Genomic DNA, 21,570 nt, shown 5'->3' with positions numbered 1-21,570 from the left:
GTCGTATTTTGTAATGGCAATGTTATCAGGCTGTGGCGATCTAAACCCGGTCAGTGAATTTACACGGACAGATGAACTTCCCTGTTTTAATCTCCAGCTGACGATGAAGTCAATAAGTGGTTATTTCTTGTTTTACTTTTTTATCAATGAATCTAGTCTCTCTTAAATAGCGTTATTGTCCTTTAGAGATTTTTACTGTAAGCATTATAAAGGTATGAATTATCAGCGTGAACGATAAGGTGTATAAACGAAGTTAAACTGGATGCTGTTGAGTAAAACAAGGCGGCGCATTCACAAGCGTACACGTCTACGTCGATATGAATCTGGATGGAGAAGAACTGCAGTTAGGAAAGCTTTAACTTCATGATGTGACCTTTATAGATCGGAAACTAACTGGGTTGCGCGTGACCACATACAAAAGCTGTACTACAAAAAAACGTGTTTGTCGGGATCAGCACATTTTCACAAGTGAGGGGTTAATAATTCATTACCTCGCGGTGATTCCCTTCGGCTTGTAAAGATGGGATCAGAAACTCAAAAGCATAAGAGGTCCCGTGTCACAACAGGTGTAGCACGGTAAAGACCCCCTCCCCCCCCCGCGATTTTGCAGCCCTTTACCGGAAATAGTTCCGTCTCCATATGAGTGAAACCTATTCTGGGGCGGACATACAACCAACTCGCGAGGTGGCTGGATGAGCTGCGCCTATATAGCATGCGTGTCGAACTGGGAGGAAGTATGCGATACCGATGCTCTATCGGGAGATATCATGCTAACCTGAAGCCTCAACGCAAGAAAGTATCTGCCGGTTTTTCAACCAATGTTAAATTTGTGAACTTGATTTTCATTAAACTATTTTCGCTTTTATTTCAATGCCCATCCTTTGCACTTCTTTTCACTTTCTTCTTGCCTGGTGCATTCATTAATGCATTCATGCAAAATGGGTACATATAGAAGTATATCAATTCAGAATCGGAGCATGTTGTGATTAAAAGAAAAATCAAATATGTGGAAACTAAAAGTACACCTCGGTAAACTATTGATATTCCTTACATGACCAGATACACTATTTCCATGCAAGATTACATGTTGTGGAAACCATTTGGAAATATCTTGTGAAGTTTGTGCAAACTCAAGCTATGCAGAAACTTGCGGAAAGTGTTACATAGTTTACGAACTGTGTAAACCATAAGTGAAACATATATATCAGGTTACCTAGGATGTTGACGGTACATTTCATCCAGTGATTCGAATCAATTCTCCCGCATTTTAATGCAAAAGCAGGTCAGCAAATTAAAAAAAAAATTCGATTCGATTTCTAACGTTAACAGACTGTTGAAAGATCATCACTCCTATAACTCGTCGTTTGAATCGCAGTACAGACACGGTACACATTCATTCTTATCATTAACTGTGACATCAAATGTGTTTTAACGTTAAAACAGGATAACGTCTTTTAAAAAATAAATTGAAATGGCAAATGTTGATACTGTAAATTAAATGCGTCATTGTTTTAATGTTTAGTAGATATTCAGAAGAAAGCATGGAAATACAGAGATAAGCTATCGAGGAAAACAACACTTCAATCAGGAACCTATACTGCTCTTAATCCTCAACAATCATCTGAGGTAGGACAATCAACTTTTACACGACAGTGAAGTACTCGAATATGATATGGAGGAAGAAGTCACTTCTACAAGTACAAAGCTATAAGAAAATTGGTTCATATACAAGTCTAAACAAGAAATGTACATGCTTTATTCCTATGTGAAAACCGCGTCAATGAATTGCTAGCACCAAAGAGGCCCACATACATCAATACATGTGTATGGTGACAAAAATAGACTGTCAATACCTATGATGTATCCTATGTTTAAAACGTGTACATTCATGTAGACAAACACGCTCACTCTACATTCATATTTGTTTTGATTTTTGTTTTGTTCCTTTCATATACATAAACAATAAGAAGCGTCCGTCAGTTATCAGCAAAAGTATGGCTAACACCAAGGACTACGGAAGATATAATTATTCATAATTATTTATGTGAAAATGTAAAGATAACGATTGCTGATTGGTTGTATATCATTCAACTTCTCGCTTGTGAATTTTTAACCCATATGGAGAAAATATGGCTGTAAAACTTAGACCTATGGTTGGCACTCACAACCATTGAGCAGGAAGGTATCTTTACCGTGCCAAACCTGCTGTGACACGGGACCTCGTGTTTTCTCCGGTTTCATCCGAAGAACCGCCCCATTTCTTCGCCTCTTAACAACCTGTGCTACATCATGAAAGGTGAAGATAACGAAGAGTAATCAATCTCATAACTCCTGTAAGGAATACAAAATAGAGAGTTGGGCAAAGACGGATCTCTGTGTATACCAAATTGGGATCAGGTGCCTAGGAGGAGTAAGCATCATCTGTCGACTTGTCCAACTCCCTTTGATCCCTATAGATTGATAAACGGAGTAATTCGTAATCAGACTTAGTGTCCCAAGAACATGTATCTCATCAGACAGCATTTGACTATTCTATCATTTGCTATATTGTTCGTTATCATCACTCGTTCTTGCACTGCTACATGTATAATAATATCCCTAAGATCCGGGTTAGAATGAGGTCGCCAGTACCTCTTGTTTGTCGTAATAGGCGTTTAAATGGGGGCGGTTCTTCGGATGAGACCGAAAAAACCGAAGCCCGTGTCACAGCAGGTGTGGTGCGATAAAGATCCCTCCCTGCTCAAAGGCCGTAAGCGCCATGCATAGGCCTAAATTTTGCAGCTCTTTACCGGCATTGGTGACGTCTCCGTCTGAGTGAAATCTCCTCGAGAGGGACGTAAAACAATATTCAATCAATATTCCTGTTCTGCATATCGCAGATATATTTGAGTACTGTAGTAAGCTGTAGACATGATTAAAACACACGAAATAACCACAATTACCCATATTTAAAGCGCCAATACCACACGAGTTGATTTTCCGAGAGTAGAAGGTTGCTTTCTTTTATTTCTCGCGACTATCGATTGTCAGGGTCAATATCAGCTAATTAGTCGAAGCAAGTTGAACCCTCAAGGGACAGTTTGTACATGTTGAAATTAAGATCTTCTACTTTTTTGCTGTTGGTGTTTGTATTATTGCCCAAATTCCTATCGAAGCGGGTCAGCTAATACTTTAAGGGATAGGTTATGATTTAATGAATTGGTTATGATTTAGAGGAAAAGTTGTAGTTATAATACATGTAAATCATAGTAAGGATAAACTATAGAAATAAACATTCGAATTGCGAAGCAGTTTTATGTTAAGTTAGTGAGTAAAATATCCAGAGTTTACACATCGATAAATTCTTCAAAAAGAATGTTTGATTTTTATAATTCCAATTCGTTCCTTGTATTATCAATGTGAAAACTTTGAACAGTTTTCCTGCCCAATGTTATTTGTTTTCAGCCACGTATGTATACATAGCGTTTTGCGATTTATTGATGTGTAAATTCTCGTTTAAATTTATTTTTGCCCAATCAAAACAATTGTAATAAGTGCCACTGTAATTATTTTACATTAATCATATTAACGATATATTTTTATGCCCCCCTTTGAAAAAGAGGGGGCAAATTGTTTTGCAACTGTCGGTCGGTCTGGCGGTCTGGAGGTCTGTAGACCACATGTTGTCCGCTCAATATCTTGAGAACCATTCACCTGTTGATAATGATATTTCATATGTAAGTTGGTTATGAGTGGAATATGACACCTAATGTTTTTCGGGTCAAAAGGTCAAAAGTTAAGGGTCAATCTACTCTGAACATAGGAATATAATGTCCGCTCAATATCTCAAGAACCGTTTGCTTCAAAAAAATCAAACTTGGCACACTGGTACATCCTGAAAAGTAGATGACCCCTATTCATTTTGAGGTCACATGGTCAAAGGTCAAGGTCAAACTGGATATAGGAATATACTGTCCGTTCAATATATTGGGAACCCTTTTCTTGACAGACATCAAACTTGGTACACTGATACGTCTTTAGGAGAAAATGACCCCTATTGATTTTTTGGTCACATGATCAAAGGTCAAGGGTCACACTGGACATAGGAATATATTGTCCGTTGAATATATTGAGAACCCTTTTCTTGACAGACATCAAACTTGTTACACTGGTACGTCTTCAGGAGAAGTTGACCCCTATTGATTTTGATGTCACATGGTCAAAGGTCAAGGGTCAAGGGTCAAACTGGACATTGGAATATACTGTCCGTTCAATATCTTGAAAAACCTTTGCTTGACAGACATCAAACTTGGTACACTGGTATGTCTTCAGAGGAAGATTACCCTTATTGATTTTCAGGTCACACGGTCAAAGGTCAAGGGTCAAACTGGAAATAGGAATATACTGTACGTTCAATATCTTGAGAACCCTTTGCTTGACAGACATCAAACTTAGTACACTAGTACGTCTTCAGGATACGATGACCCCTATTTATTTTGAGGTCACATGGTCAAAGATCAAGGGTCAAACTGGACATAACAATATAATGTCTGCTCAATATCTTGAGAACCATTTTCTTGACGGACATCAAACTTAGTACACTGGTAGATCTGCAGTCGAAGATGATTCTTATTGATTTTGAGGTCACATGGTCAAAGGTCAAGGGTCAAACTAGACGTGGGAATATACTCTCTGCTCAGTATCTTGAGAACCCTCTTCTTGATAGACATCAAACTTAGTACACTGGTACATCTTCAGGAGAAGATGATCCCTATTGATTTTGAGGTCACAAGTTTAAAGGTAAAGGGTCAACCTGCCCATTGGAATATACTGTCTGCTCAATATCTTCACAACCCTTTGCTTGACAGACATCAAACTTAGTACATTGGTGCATCTTCAGGAGAGGATGACCCATTATTGATTTTGAGGTCAAAAGTCAATAGTTGAACTGGACATAGTAATATATTGTCTTCTATATTTTAAGAATTATTTGCTTGATTGACACGTACCAAACTTGGTACACTGGTACAGGATAAGGTGTAGATGACCCCTATTGAATTTTAGGTCACATGGTCAATTCACTCTAGACATAGGAAAATATTGTCTGCTCAATATTTTGAATTGATGATAATAATATCAATTAAATGATGTGTGTATAACCCTTTTCAATTTTGCATCATTGGGGGGGGGGGGGGGGGGGCATATGTGTTTTACAAACATCTCTTGTTACATTATGTAACATAAACACGAAGTAACAAATGTTATCCAGAAACAAGAGGCCCACTGGCCTTATCGGTTACATGAGTACCAGTGAAATACTGTCACTTCTCCCAAGGGCTATGAAATCTAAAGAGAAAAACTTTTTGTTCTGAATATCTAAACTAAATTTTAACATTCAGCAAAAGTGTAAAACAAGATGGGTTCTTACAACTTCAATGCCCTCAGAAGTGCATATACTGATGATTGATTGATTAACTATTGTTTAATGTCCCTCTCGAGAATATTTCACTCATGTGGAGACGTCACATTTAGTCGCCTCTTACGACAAGCAAGGGGTATTGAGGACGTATTCTTACCCGGATCCCCACGGGAATACACTGATGAAAGCCTTCACATACTATAATAGGTGTATTACCATTAAAATAAACATGACTAATTCGGACCCATCCTTGAGTAAAAACCGTAGGCTGTGAAATTAACTATTTTTTGTACATATGTTTCTGCTATTCCTTAGCTTGCATTTAGAATTGATACAACATCAGCAAACTTACACAAAAACACTATATACTAAGTTTGGATCCACCCTGGGGTGAAAACCTCTACCTTGAGATCAGGAAATTTACAATTTTGGTTTTTCTTAAACATGTGTGGCTATAGAGAAGATTTTTTTGATTGGTCAATTTTGAGCAGTTTTTGCACCATCTTTAGGGTCCCACGGATGCAGGAATCCTGAAAGGACAAGGTACGTTTGGGGCCAAATTTGGCCCCGCGTCCAAATTAAATGATATTCCTCAAAATTCTTTCGTATGGTGTACACTTCCATAAAATGGTTATGAAGTCTTCGTAAAAAGCTTTACTTATGTATAATACGTATGTAAATACAGTATAGTTTACGATAACGTTGTGTCATTTTGACGTTACTTTATGCGACGTCATGAACAAGAAAGCTATGTCATGAACTCATGATTGTACATGTAGTAAAAAGAACATGAAATTCATTCAGAATATATGTGAAAAGAAGTATCATAAAACGAACTTGAACAAGTTTTTTTTTATTTTTTTTAAAAATTCAACACACGACAATGGGACCGAAAGTGAACCTTACAGGATGTGATAAGATTTACAAACAATGTGATAAGTTCTACACAAGAGTTGACAAGGACACCATGAAAAACCTAACAAAAAATAATCTTGTCGGTATTATATTCAATGTTTCAGCATATACACTTGCATCTATTTACACTCTTTATTTAAAAAAAATATATACAGGCTCCTGACAATTATCTTTATATAACAAATCTTTCAATGCATTAGTATTTACGCAAAGGAAAAAAGTTTGAATCATAAATCATACTCATTGTCTCAAACCACGTCCGAAGTCCGCATGGGAGAGGATCGTATATTTTTAACCCCCCCCCCCCCCCCTCTACATTTTGATACACGAAAACAACCTTGGTTTCCATGTCTAATAAATCATTCAATAATTCCTTTTCGGCCAGTTTCTAATGATGAATGAAGCAGAGACTGTCTATTAACAGTACCAAAGTCAATCACTATGACAGTGCATCAGCATATATAATGTCGTCAGTCAAAGATATTTATATTTTCCAGCAATTGTCAAAATAATGACAGGTGTAAGATCTAATCAATTTTTGACACCAAGTTTTTTCCCTATACTAGTGAAAAGGACTACTAGAATCTATAATTTACAAGTCCTGCTGATTTGTGACCAGTCCGGCTGCTGAAAGTAGACGGCCGAGTCGCGATGCGACGAGGGGAAGAGTGCGGGAGGGGCTTGTCCCCTCTTAAAGAAGGTGGGGGTCCGGGGAAAAAATTCAAAATCTAGATGCAAATTGTTCATTTGAGACAAATGAAAATTTTATGAGGTGGTTAAATAATGTTTTACTCGGGAGACATATCGTATGCTTGTTCACCTAATCGATCTCAAGAAAATTACTAAAAAGAACGTAAAATTGTAGAAAATGTTATACTTAACAATATGTAAATAATTGAATTATTATAAAATAGCCAATTTTAAAAGTTTCATTCGATCTTACATTCATATTAGATATTCATCATCGTGCAAAAGTGCCACGATATCATCAGACTATGACCGGGACATGTTTTTCAAAGCCATCGTTGTGTACAAGGACTTCGTCACTTGATTTTGTCTGACACCTATTCAGGGTACTTTCTGCATGCTGCACGATTTTCATGGATCATGGAATGTGTGATTTTCTTTTGTAGTAAATGACACGCGACTGACGTACTTCATCTATCTAAATGCAGCAAAATTTCGGAGAGTTAAGTTTGAATTACCGTCTCCTAATAATGGTAGTGTACGATTACAACACATTGAACAATTGTTCAATATTTTTGCTTTATTTCTATAACGTCGGCTATTTGAATTATTTGAAGTTTAAACAAAGAAAATATCGAGTGTTCAAACTTTAATGCTACAAAATAGCATGCTTTGCTAAAATTAATATATTATTACCGCGCTGTATCCAAATTCCTGTGCTTTGTTGAGAACTTACATTATTTCCACAAAGATTTCTAGTGAAATTGAAATTGACAAAAGCCAAGAATACAGCTTGGTTAGAATGTTTACATTAATCACCGGTAATTATGTAAATTGGGAAAAAGATATCAAACAATCGTTCCAGTTTTATACAAATGATAATATTGTGCTCTGGTTTAGTCCTCATTACTTTGCGCACAAAATACATGCAAATTTAATTCCAGAGGGGAGGGGGTGTCCGTACCTCCACTCTAGATCCGCGCATGATTCGGATATAGTCATTAAGCGGTGTTTTGTGCACATGCCACTAAATGCTAAGTGACCGACGGTTAGAGTGTAAATGCAGGAAAAGAAAGTTCTCCTTATGTGTGAAAATCGCGTTCTAATACTTCAACACCAGTTCCACGATTCAATGATAAAAATAGTAACCAATGACTAGCCATCATGTATTTTTAAATAAGATATGTCACAGAACACGTGCATCAGTTATCGACAAATGTAAGGTGATTCTATAAACAAATAATCATTACAGCGACGTAGCAACAGAGGAATTTGGCCCACACATTCTTTTGTTATGAGAATGCAGTTTTTCCATAAATTTTATATGTGAATTTTGATTTATCCCCTCCCACCTTTTTATGGTAGTATTGAATGCTTGCGAAGATTTAAGTATGAAATGATTAGAGTTGTAGATCTGTTGACATTGATTGCAAATGCAGTCAGAGTCGTTCGTTTCTACTAAAAATGTTTTCTTATGAAATGTTTTTATCTATTTTTTATATGTAATGATCGGGGTTCACCGGGTTTTGTCCTCTTGGAACACACAATACAAGCGTATACTTTATCTTTAAGCTTACAAATGGGTAATAATTTACATATCTAGATACTACATTGTTCATCTATCAACTACCAACATTCACTCTTATAGCAGGGTAGATGCGAATATTTCATTATGGAGTAACCTCTCCTAAATGAGTTCGAGAACTTTGTAATATAAACGACAGATCGATGAATTTGGAATTGTTTTGTTAGGAAACATGCATGTTATAAAACTACAGGTACTGCAGCATGTAAATAATGAACAGTATATTGTAATGAATTGATTTTCAAGTGTATATATTTAAAGCCTGTATGTTTGACTTGCTACTAATTCAATTTTTACGGGGAAAATATAACCGAATTTTGCATTCGAACTTTCGCACTATTATGCTCTGATATAAAGGTACCGATTAAGCTATCGTGCTTTCATTTTCGATATTATTGAACATTTTATTTTATAAACAAAGATTGCATTCGGTTGCAGACGTGCATTTTTTTAAAAGCCAGGCCGAAAGCCATAATAAAATTCTTACTTAATAACATACATATTATGTATCATGAGTGGGTTTTTTATTCAGATGGACAATCATTAGATGTGTATGACATATTGCTTAATACAATATTAGATTAGCATTTGAAATTACACATGCAACATGCATATCCAATAAGTTATAATTAGCCTACATGTACATTAGAATATTATGACTGGCAAGGCATATTTAGACTTGTATTTAGATACACATTGTAGCCGCCACAGTATATGCACACCAATTTAGAGGGATAATTCATATCATAAACTATCTATGATAAAAAAGAATATGTGATTGCACTTTGCCAGGTGTTACATTAATTGCGTTGATATCATTGCGTATCTATATCAAACACAAAACGAGTAAAATTGGAATCGGAAATATCTGTGTCGAAGATTCCAATTCTCTGATTACACACATCTTCTTCAATGCAAACTATGTAGAGTCTTATAAAATTTAATATGCTCTACATATGGATATTATTTATTCGTTAAACTTGTATATATCAACACCATCAACGTTGAAATTTGTATTACAGATGAACGCGGGAAATGGTTAAACGTTAAATTTAATAGTCTGCACATTTACCAACCAAGTCGAAATTTTGCTCATTACTGACTTTCAACATAATTAATTTGTACATAAAACATCTTTGTGGTTGTTGCATGTGCTCGATCTTAAAAATGGTTTCAAAGGCATAAAAAACAGCTAATTTCGGCGATTTCGGTAAATCATGTCAATTGGAGATAAGGAAAATGACGTCACAGAACATATTACGTCACTAATTTCCACATGCATCATCAGGACCAATGCCCTAGTGCATAATCATAATGATTAAACCAAGTGAAACCATATTTTGAATTTATCCTAATTTTGTGGCGAAATTTGGGCCTTAATGTACCTTGCTCTTTACAATTTATGCCCCCCTTGTCCCAAAGATACTTCATACAAATTTGAAAAGAATTGGAATAGTACTTATTAAGAAGTTAAAAAGTCATTCTTCACCCATGCCTTACTGTTCTACATCACTATGCATCTAGTTTTTCTTAAACGTGCGTTTTTTTAAAGGATTTTTTAAAATCAGTCAATTTCGGACAGTTTTTGCCCCACCCCTAAGGCTCCAAGGATGCAGGAATCCTTAAATCTATAATTTATGTCCAATTTTTCCAAAGATGCTTCATACCAAATTTGAAAAGAATTGGAATGATAGTTATCAAGAAGAAGTTAAATATGTCTACACATTTAATAACTGACATCTTTGGCCCGACCCTGATACTGAAACCCCTCACCTTGGGATCATCAAATTTACAATTTTGGTAAAGGACTACCTGATCTTTCTTAATATCAATTTAGATTTAATATAGCATCAATAGCACTAAAGAAAATGTCATTTAAGTGGTTTCCACATAAACACTATATACCAAGTTTGACCCCACCCTCGGGTCAGAACCCTTACCCCAGGATCATGAAATTTACAATTTTGGTCGAGGCTTTCCTGCTATACATCACCATGCATTTAATTTTTCTGATGCATATGCGGTTATTGAGAATATTTTCGAAATATGCCAGAAGTGGTGTACATCAAAATTGGAATTAACAAAAGAACCTAAAGAACTGTTAGTGAAGTTGAAATTGCAAAGCTTTTCTCAAATAAACATCAAAACGTATGACACTTCAACACTTTACACGACGATTCCTCACGATAAAATAAAGACTAGATTTTTTTTTTACATCATAGTCAGTTGCTTCTTCAACAAAATTGGAAAAAGGAAATACTCATATCTAGTGATAATTCCTCTAAAAACATGCTGAACACCACTCCGATTCCACAAACAAATACACTGAAATTAATATTTAAATGATGCTGGAGTTCCTCATTGACAATATCTTAGTAATCTTTCTTGATCAGGTCTTACAACAGTCTTTTGGAATTCCCATGAGCATGAGTTGTGCTCCTTTGTTAGCTTCAATTCTTTAACATGTAAAATCAATATTACTGAAGTATGTATCAAAAACAATATCTAATTAAGACTAGCATCCCGTGGGGACCCCGCTTAAAATAGGTCCTCAGTACACTTGTTTGTCGTAAGAGGCGAATAAATGGGACCCTTTCCGAGCAATGGTGACGTCCCCATTTGAGTGGAAACAACTTCAGCGATATGGTAAACAATACAAAACCAACTAAGGCTACCTGTTAGAATCAATACGTTCCTTTCGTAAAATCAAGACGTGTATGTACAAATTGTAAGTGTCATTTCACTTTACGTTAAAACTTCCAATCATGACTACAGCATAAACTCATTAAACTCCAGCGTAAGCATAATTATTTATTAATAAACTCATCACTCCAACGTAAGCATAAAAATTATAAATGGCATAAAATGAAAAAAATAGTCTCAAGGCAAATAAAGTCATGAATGAAAGGGAAAAGTCTACAAAATAAATATTGTATCAATGCATAAGTGTGCATAACAAATTGTAGATATGGAACATATCGCATGGGGTCAGACGAATAGTTTCCAACGATGCATATCTTGCCTCAAAAGTTTGAAAATGTAAGTGTGCATCTTTGAGGAGAAATACCGAGCACTGGATGCACATGCATCAAACACATGGAATTATCGTAAAAGGAAACTCAACCGCGATAAACACATACTCAACGCGATAAACACATACATAATGTATACGCATAAATTGGTTATTCATATAAATAATTTATGTATATCTGTCATGACAAGGTGGAGATAAGGAACAGTGATCAATCTCACAACTCCTACAAGGAATACAATTAGAGAGTTTGGCAAACACTGGATAACCGAGCCTGTATTGGCAAACAAGATCGTTATAACGACCATATAATTTACGAAAAATTGACTTTAAAACGAGACCGTTTAAATCCCTGTAACAACTTTGGGTCAAATGCAGTCTGACGTGTTTTATGCCGATTGTTAAGGCGCTTTTGGAACTGTTTTTATACATCATTGGTTGACAGACTGGGGGGTATGTGAAGATGTGAAATAAAACATGGTAAAAACGTTACAATCTGATATAAAATATCATAGCAACAAACAGAATATACGTGACATGATCTTTTCAATAACACATTAACACGATAAATTCTAATCGTTGCGTGTGAGACTACACCACACGTCATTGACTGGGGACACTGTTCAGTTATTGGTGTGCTGTTTTGTGCTATTTTCATCCAGGGGTATATAAATCCACAACCAATTTTTTTTTATTTTAAACGCTTTCAATAGCGTCCGTAAACTGGTGTCCGTCTTTGTCCTCGTCGTCAGAGTCTTCTTCCGTTCTCGGTTGAACATGGTTTTCTAGTTCGTCATAAGGAGATGTAATCCTGGTATAAAGAAATATTCAAACTTAGATTCTGTAATTTTGTCATTTCATATATCATTAAGTACAAACTTCTCACAAAATCAGTGAATGCAAATAGTACATACTTATTATCGCTCTTTAGTAAGTCTGAAAATGAAATAATTTTGTTATCATAGTTTGCAGTTATGATGGTTGATTATCACATGTAATAGCAATGTAATCATGCAACAAAAAAGTGTGGTATGGAATAAGTACAAAATGGAGTGGTGTAAGTATTGTATAGTATGGAGTAAAACCAAAGACACGAGATGATGATTACGAACAATGATAAAATAAAATCAATGGATAAAAATATTCATAAAATAGATGTATAGATGATTATGAAATACTTGGAGAAACTTTGTCATTTTCTAAACTCCAGCCTTGTGCGTTGAATCAGAGTGAGGTAAAACAAGGTAATTTTTAAATGATTGAATTTTTGAATGAAGATTTTTTCATGTTTGTTGAAGCAACTGTCGTAAGAGGCGACTAAATGGGACAGTACTTCGAGTAAGAGGAAAACCGAGGCCCCGTGTTACAGCAGGTGTGACACGATAGAGATCACTCTCTGCTAAATGGCCATCAGCGCCAAGCAAAGGCATAAATGTTGCAGCCCATTCACCGGCATTGGTGACGTCTCCATATGAGTGAAAGAGGAACGTTAAACAACATACAATAAATCACTCAATGATGTGAAAAATTACATTATTTAATTAATCGTGAGGAATGGTCGTACAACGTATCGTAAAGTTATACGTTTTTTAAAAAAAGTGTTTGTGATCAACAAATGTCCACGATAATGCGATAATGGTCAATTCAAAAGATGGTCAAGGTCAAAAGGACAAATATCTTGGTACCAGTAGAAAGATCTTGTCCCAAGAAATGCTAATGTGCAATCTTAAAGCTCTAATATTTACCATTTAGAAGTTATGACCAATGTCATTTTTAAAAAGTAGATTAAACGACAAGGTCAAAAGGTTTAGTACCAACAGAAAGGTCTTATCACAAGGAATACTTATGTGAAACATCAAAGTTCGAATGTTATCAGCAAGGTTAAAGTTTTGAAAAAGTAGGTCAAACTCCAAGGTCACAGGATCAAAAATGTTGTTACCTAAGGTAAGGTCTTGTCACAAGGAATACTCATGTGAAATATTAATGTTCTAGCACTTACTGTTCAAGTTATTAGCAAGGTTAATGTTTCAGACAGAACGACAGAAAGGACAAAACAATATGCCCAGTGATCATCGATCTCGGAAGCATAAAAAAAGTCTTAGACTCTACATGTCCTTGCATACATGCATGCTGTGGTACAATACGTTCGTCCACAGTTCTGTGTTCGCCATTCTCTTAATTATGTATTCTTCATAGGAATTAATATGGAGTGACCACCGGACCGAGCGAAGTAAAAAATGGGCGTGTCTCAAATGATAATCATAATTCCATTCAGTACGATAAATCATAATTCATTTAAAAATGTATTTTATTGATGAAATTCCCCTTGCGCTAAACACCCGGTAACATCTAAATATGAAAGGGGACGTATGAGGACAGATAAAAGATCCGCCTATTCATTTAACACGGGGAAAATCACGGTAGCCGACGTAAACCGTGCATTGTGACGTCACATTTAGCCTCAACTCTTTTTCTCTCTTCCTAAACAAACAATTATAAGCAACAATACATCCTCTTTGCAATTAAAAAGACATTTAAACCTAAACAAAACAAACCAAGTAATTTAAAGTGGTAAAAATGTAAGCGTAAATATATCGCATATTTTTAACCCCCCCCCCCCCCCCGATATTGAATATCGGGGGGCATGTTGTTTTTTGTCATGTCTTTTATTCTTTATTTCTGTCATCCTGTCTGAAAATTTAAACTTTCTCATAACTTTTGAACAATAAGTCCTAGAACGTTGATATTTCACATGAGTATTCCTTATGACAAGACCTTTCCGTGGTAACAGCATTTTTACCTTGTGACATTGACCTTGGAGTTTGATCTACGTTTGGAAAACTTTAACTCTGTTAATAACTTTTGAACGGTAAGTGCTAGAACTTTGATATTTCTCATGAGTATTCCTTGTAACAAGGCCTTTCAATGGGTACTAAACCTTTTGACCTTGACATTTGACCTACTTTCTAAAAATTGACATTGGTCATAGCTTCTAAATGGTAAATATTAGAGCTTTCGTCTTCTACATAAGTAGAAGCAAGGTGAAGTGCAAGGTACAAAACAATATGGCGGCGCCCATATGGTTAACAAAATTTTCACTGAACGTATGTAGAGATTATCTACTTTACAACAACGCAATCATCACGATATATTCGATATGAATTTACTTGAGAGTTCTTCCTCGTCCTGGTTCCTCACCCCACCGCTGCTATATCCAGGGATCCGTGTTCGCCCTGCGCTTGATTCTCGATTTTTTCATAGTTATTATGGGCTGGTTTGGTTTTTTACTCGTTAACTTTCCTCTTGAAAATTTTTCACTCCTGTCATACGGGGCCTGATTTTGGGATCTCACCCGAAGGACCGCCCCATTTAGTCGACTTTTGCGATAAGCAAAGGATACTGGGGACAAATTCTAACCAAGTTTCGAACAGGACTCCCAGGAATTACGAGATTGATCGCTATAATATCAACTTCATATTTTCACAGTGAGCTTCATTGTTCAATTGGTAATATAAATTTACCTGAAGGTTCATGCGTCATATCTTGACTATTATAATTTTCATTTGATCTGAAACAAGAAGAAAACTGTAAATTGTGATATACCCGGATAACGACAAAAACACCGAACATACAATCCAACATTTACGGTCAAACGTCATACTCACGGTCTGTTTACGTTGTCCGCTGGAATGAAAAAAAAATTAAAAAATCGATTCCACAAATGTATCCAGAATATAATATACAAGGAATATCAGCCAAAAATGCTTCACCTATAATACGGTGCGTCTCAATATGACTTTAAAAGAATCGTGACGGGGCAAACATATCAACCAGCTGTTCACCTATTCTAGATCAGGGCTGGGGTCCATTACATTGAAATGAAATTATTTGAATCACAATTACTTTGCTATTCTTTTCAATGATAGTTAAATACAATTACTCATTTCTACAGCATGTAATTAATTAAATTAAAATTAGAATCATATAATAAATTACAATTACTTTGCAAAAGTAAATAATTAAATTACAAATTACTTTCTGAAATTTTATTAGAAAACTAGTGGTAAATTATATAATCATATGATGTATGAATGATTACACATTTACTAATTTATCTCAGATTACTGTTTCATTTGGCTATTACATTTGATTTTCATCAGTTTCTCAAAGGTGCTAATCATTTAAACAGCATCTATCAGGCCGAAAACTTTGCCCGCAACACTTCACGAATTCAAAACATTGGAATACTGGAGGTCTACTAGACATCGTCCTTGTTCTGGAACATTCAAGAATGATACGGCTTTGTCAATTATGTGAACTGTTTTATAGCAATTATATTACCTGGGCCTCTGAGAACAATACAGGTGGCTTGAATTCACCTGTTCAATTTTGTCAGGGATATTATATCAGCTTAAAAACACATGCACTGTCATTTGAAAGAGACAAGACACACACACACATAGAAAGAGGGAGAGGGGGATCTTTGCAAACCACAATGTGTACTACTCTGTGACTTTTAAAGCAATATTGCAATAATATGCTAAACCAAATCTCATGGTCTTCAATTGTAATTGAAAGTAATTAAAAAAGTAATTGAATTACAGGGTGATTCCTCAGGTAATTAATTAAATTACAATTATAAATGTACTTGTAACTGAAAACATCTTCAATTACAAATTACATCCAGGTACTTTAAAAATGTAATTAATTGCAATTAAATACAATTACTATTTCAATTACTCCAACCCTGGTCTAAACACAGGGATCAGACAGGATGTGACCGGTCAACAGGTGATGCTTAATCCTCCTAAACACATTAACTCTCCACTGGTGTGTCTAGGGATTTATTTTTCTCCTACATTTAATTTTGCCTTCTCTATAGAAAATATTGATAACTGTTCGTTATCTTCACCTTTCCATAGTGAGACTAGCTGTACAAGGGATCACATATTCATCAATACATAGTCAGTATGAATTTACCTGGGAGTCCATACGCTGTAATTTCGCTATCAGGATATTCATATAATCTGAAACAAGAAAACCTCCTCTGATACACCCGGATATTGACAAAATTACCGAATTACAACAATTACAATAAAACACAATAGTCACCCTCTGTTTACGTTCTGGGCTGAAATGACAAAAAAAAAAGAGATTAGTAAAACTCTGAGTCTACAATATGTTTGCGATGTATAATATACAAGGTATATAAGACACAGCTATATTTAAGGAAGAAATGTAACTCCTATAAACAATACTTTCATCCAATGGCTGCGTTCTACCATATGATTTATCATTCTAGATATGTTATGATACAAAAAGTATTACTTTAAAAACAGATAATACGGATTTGACCTGTCGACAAGGGATGCTTACTCCTCCTCTATTTTGTATTGCTTATAGGAATTATGAGATTGATCAATGTTCGTTATCTTCACCTTTCATGTGTCCATAATAACTCTACAAGGTTTGATGGATGTCGTGTTAAAGGTTTAAGAGGAATTGATTACACAAAATAGGTACTGTCTATTCAAGATATGCTTAAAAATAACCAAGTTCTTATATAGAGTTTTTAACAAATATCTGATCATTTTCAAAAAGGTACCTGTACATCTGCAATGTATCCATAACAACTGTATAACGTTTGAGGAATGTCAAGTTAGAGGTATGAGGTGTTGATTACACAATGTAGGTACCCTATTACAGCGACGTCTTCACGCCATTCACGTTGTGCAACCTGACCAAACATTCTTGACTGGATTTATAACAACCAATAAACCGTTCACCTGAGCTAGATAGGGGGATCAGGGAGGATGTGACCGGTCGACAGGTGATAATTAATCCTCCTAAGCACATGACCTCCACCTCTGGTGTGTCTAGGATTGGTGTTTGTCCTACACCTAATCTCACCTTCTCTATAGAAATTACAAGATTAATCACTGTTCTTTAATCATCTTCACCTTTTCATAGTGACCCTAGTTGTTCAAGAGGTGACATATTTCATCAATACACATTCAATATCAAATTACCTGAAAGTCCATGCGCTGAGGCTTGACTATGATAAATTACATTTAATCTGAAAGAAGAAAATTTGCTGTGATATACCAGGATAGTGGCCCAGTTACCGAACACACTTTCCAACAATTACAATAAAACGTCATAGTCACCCTCTGTTTACGTACTGTGCTGAAAAGAGAAGAAAAAAATTAAGAAAACTTCCTTTGTACAAACTTTATTCGATAACTAGTATACAGGGAGTATAAGATACAAATGAATCTAAGGAAGAAATGTGTTAAAACAGTTGTTTTTTGCAAACGATAGATTAATTGCGGTTTTAGGCCGTTTGGTAATATTTCAGCCATTTTACAGCGGTTAACTAATTGAAATATGTTTGGTTGTAAGTGTTTCAGTTTTCCTGACAGCTCCCAATTAGCCTACGCTTTCAACGGAAAGATTACAATAGATACGGATGTAGTATATATGTAGTTAACCTTATCCAGGCGTGGTGGGAGGTGGGTGGGGGGTGAACAAGAGGATGAGGTTGTTGATATCTTGATATCTTGATATGTAGTTTGTAATTTTTTTTATTTCATCGTCTGCATTGGGTTTTATAGGTTAGCTACCAAATAAAAACACACTTTTAAAGCGAATTTAAAATGACAAATGAATTTACGACGCTTCTTTTTAAGGGGTGTGATCAAAAGGTTCAATGTCTAACAAAATACTAAATTCACATAGTTTGCATCAACACTTCCTCCCCTTCAAACTGATGTTGATGTATGTTGAAAATGATAATAATCAGTGTGTGAAAAACGATGTGGATGACATAAACTTACGGGAGTTTTCCCCCCACCCTTCCTCTAACTATTTGAATTTATATTGGTATCCTACAAACAATGCAGAGTTGATGTTCCCGGAAAGATACCATACTCTGATATCTTTCTTTCTCTAGAACTCTCTTCTTTAAACCAAAATCGATGTGTATGTTGCAATATCTGTACCCCTCTAGATCCCTCAATGCAATGCACATCTATGCGTTGGTTGCACATGTAACTTCTACATACCTAATTGTGTTTTGGTTGTGACTCCAAACCATTGATTAAAATAAAGATAAAAATAGGTAGAGGAGTAATATTTTTGTTATATCATGACCCAACATTGCCAACGAAAAATAAATCCACAAAGGGCACATAGATAAAATCAGAAAATAACATTATTTTGCAGTCACACTATTTTTCATAAATTACGGGAAAATACCTCAACTGTCAAGGGGAATAACGTGCACAGCATTGTGAAAAATTTATCCTATTTAGAGGACTTTTTATTTAAATATAAGAATTTTTACCATGTGAACTGCCAAGATCAGAAATTTTCACGTACAACGTCATGAAAAAGAAATTATATGCAATCGAGGCGAAGTATGTCGATTGATGGGACAAACGTATTCGTGTATAGATTGCTGTTGACTTTAGTATTAAGATTAAGTTAAAATCTTACATAACACTAGTTGAATTATTGACTGTGAGCTATCAATAAATAGTTACTTCATATAATTAACGTTTCTTTTCACTTATTTCGTTCAGCTCCGGATTTGATCAAAATATCTCTAAATGTTGCCAGGCTTTGCCTTATAATTTTCTCGCGCTCTTAAGGAGGTCATTTACATCGTTAAAATGGCTGACTTCCTTTTAAAACATGGATGGAAATAACAAGAGATGTTTGTAATACATATACCCCCCTCTCCCCCAATGATGCAAAATTGAAAAGGGTTATACACATGCATAATTTGATTGGTAGTAGTATCACCAATTCGAAATATTGAGCAGACAATATCTTCCAATGTCAGGAGTGGATTAACCAAGTAACATAAAAATCAATAGGGATCATCTACCAGGTTTGGTGTTAATCAAGCAAATAATTCTCAAAATATAAGAGACAATATGTTACTATGTCCAGTTTGACTATGTGACCTCAAAATCATTAGGGGTCCTTTTCTCCTAAAGATGTGACAGTTGTTAAATTTGATGTTTGTCAAGCAAAGGGTCCTCAAGATATTGAGCGGACAGTATATTCCTATGTTCAGTTTGACCTTTGACCATGTGACCTCAAAATCAAGAGGGGTCATCTTCTCTTCAAGATGTACCAGTGTACTAGGATCGATGTCTGTCAAACAAAGAGTTTTCTAGACATGAGTGGTCAGTATAATCCTATGTCCAGTTTGATCCTTGACCTTTGACCATGTGACCTCAAAATCAATAGGTGTCATCTACTCCTTGAGATGTACCAGTGTACCAAGAATGAAGTCTGTCAAGAAAAGGGTTCTTAAGATATTGAGCGGACAAGGTATTCCTATGTCCGGAGTAGATTGACCCTGACCTTAAAACAATATAGGTCCTCTTCTACTCATCACCAACCCGCATATGAAATATCATTACGATTAAGTGATTAGTTCTTAAGATATTGATCGGACAACATATGGTATATCGACAGATCTACCAACCGAACGACAGGTGCAAACCAATATGCCCCTTTTCTTTGAAGGGGACATACATATCAGCAATATTTGCCTATTCATATCATATCAATGAGCCTAACTGAGTAGGTTAACGCGTCGACTACTGAACTGAAGATCTTGGGTTTGAGTTCAGGACAGGGTTTCATTTTTTTCAGATTGCTTTCTACTAAAGCTGCATTTTTGCCAACAAGAAATAAATTTGAAAGTTTTTCCTTTTAAAATATTGTTGTACATATCCGCCACTTTTCATCCATATCAAAATTTTGTGTAACATGCATCCTTAAACAAAGGAATTTTTTGGAACATTTATACATTAAGATATTTAGTTCTTTACACTTCCCAAAATCTTTCCAACCAATAAATTTGGTGCTTGCACCAATGTTTCTAGTTTACTTTGGTTTGAATAGAAGAAAGTTTACTTCTGTCACAGACATCTCAATAGCTTTGCCTAAGATAATGTACATATAGGTTTATGAAATATTTTGAATCAGTGTAGGGATTAGAATTTTAAACCTTACAGTATCACATTGAAATGCACTTTTTGCTGCTTTGGTGTTGGTATTGATATCAATGTAACTTCCCTTACCGAAATACAAATGTTCTTGCAAACAGTTGCGGTAGATTTGCCACAGGTTTGCAGCAAATGTCTGGTAAATGTTTGCTACAAACCTGTGGCAAATCATTATTCCCATGATGAGCTTCTCGGCAAACAGTTCTGGAAAGTTTGCGGCAAACGATTCTGGCAAACATTTCTGGCTTGCATATTGATATAAATCTGGTTCTGGTAAATTTGTAGCAAACAGTTCTGGAAAATTTGCTCCAAACAATTCTGGGAAACAATTGCAGCAAACAGTTCTAGCAAGATTATGGCAAGGCAAATGAATTAACTTAGAATGAAGTATTTCGTTGAATGTAAATATTTCGGAATGGCGATAATGTAATTGTTTGCTTCACTGTCATTGACAATGATGCTACATGGCATGCCTAAGTACATCTTGTTTAAAAGATTTGTCTGATTAATGTAAAATCTAAATCATTTTTCAGTTTTCATTTCAGATATTGGAAAGCCTCTGAACTGAACTGAGGTCATGACTTTTCTTTATTCCACTCCCATATTGTAAGATATTAGGGTCAAATATCAAACTTCAATTGTACATTTACTTTGACATGTGTTAAAGATTTAGGACCGTTATGGGCCAAACGAATGAAATGAAGACTTTTTAGATCCGCGCCATATACTCTGCGTAAGAATCGTATTGTAGCGATTGTAAGCGTATCTTAAGATCTGATTTTAATTAGATTGCTTATGGGCATATTCTTGATTTCCATTTGGAAAGACGAATGGCCAAATTTCAAAGCTATTTCATAGCATTCAAAATGTAGATATACAAATACAGTGTAATGTAAGAATGTAGCGATATGAGACATTGACTGTGTGC

At 35.4% G+C, this 21,570-nt stretch overlaps 1 long non-coding RNA gene across 1 annotated transcript; it reads right to left on the bottom strand.

Annotated features, from left to right (window-relative positions):
* Positions 1–11,430: 11,430 nt before the first annotated feature.
* LOC130049125 (uncharacterized) lies at positions 11,431–17,776 on the bottom strand. Its single transcript, XR_008797633.1, has 7 exons — positions 17,646–17,776; positions 16,729–16,747; positions 16,597–16,643; positions 15,282–15,300; positions 15,138–15,184; positions 12,531–12,552; positions 11,431–12,427 (listed from the first exon to the last, which is right to left on the bottom strand). It is a non-coding gene; the product is annotated as an uncharacterized LOC130049125 (long non-coding RNA).
* Positions 17,777–21,570: the final 3,794 nt, after the last annotated feature.

Source organism: Ostrea edulis, chromosome 8, assembly GCF_947568905.1.
Source record: "Ostrea edulis chromosome 8, xbOstEdul1.1, whole genome shotgun sequence".
NCBI classification, from domain to species: Eukaryota; Metazoa; Mollusca; class Bivalvia; order Ostreida; family Ostreidae; genus Ostrea; species Ostrea edulis.
The sequence above is the reverse complement of the archived record's forward strand: the minus strand, read 5'-3'. Positions and strand labels throughout refer to the sequence as shown.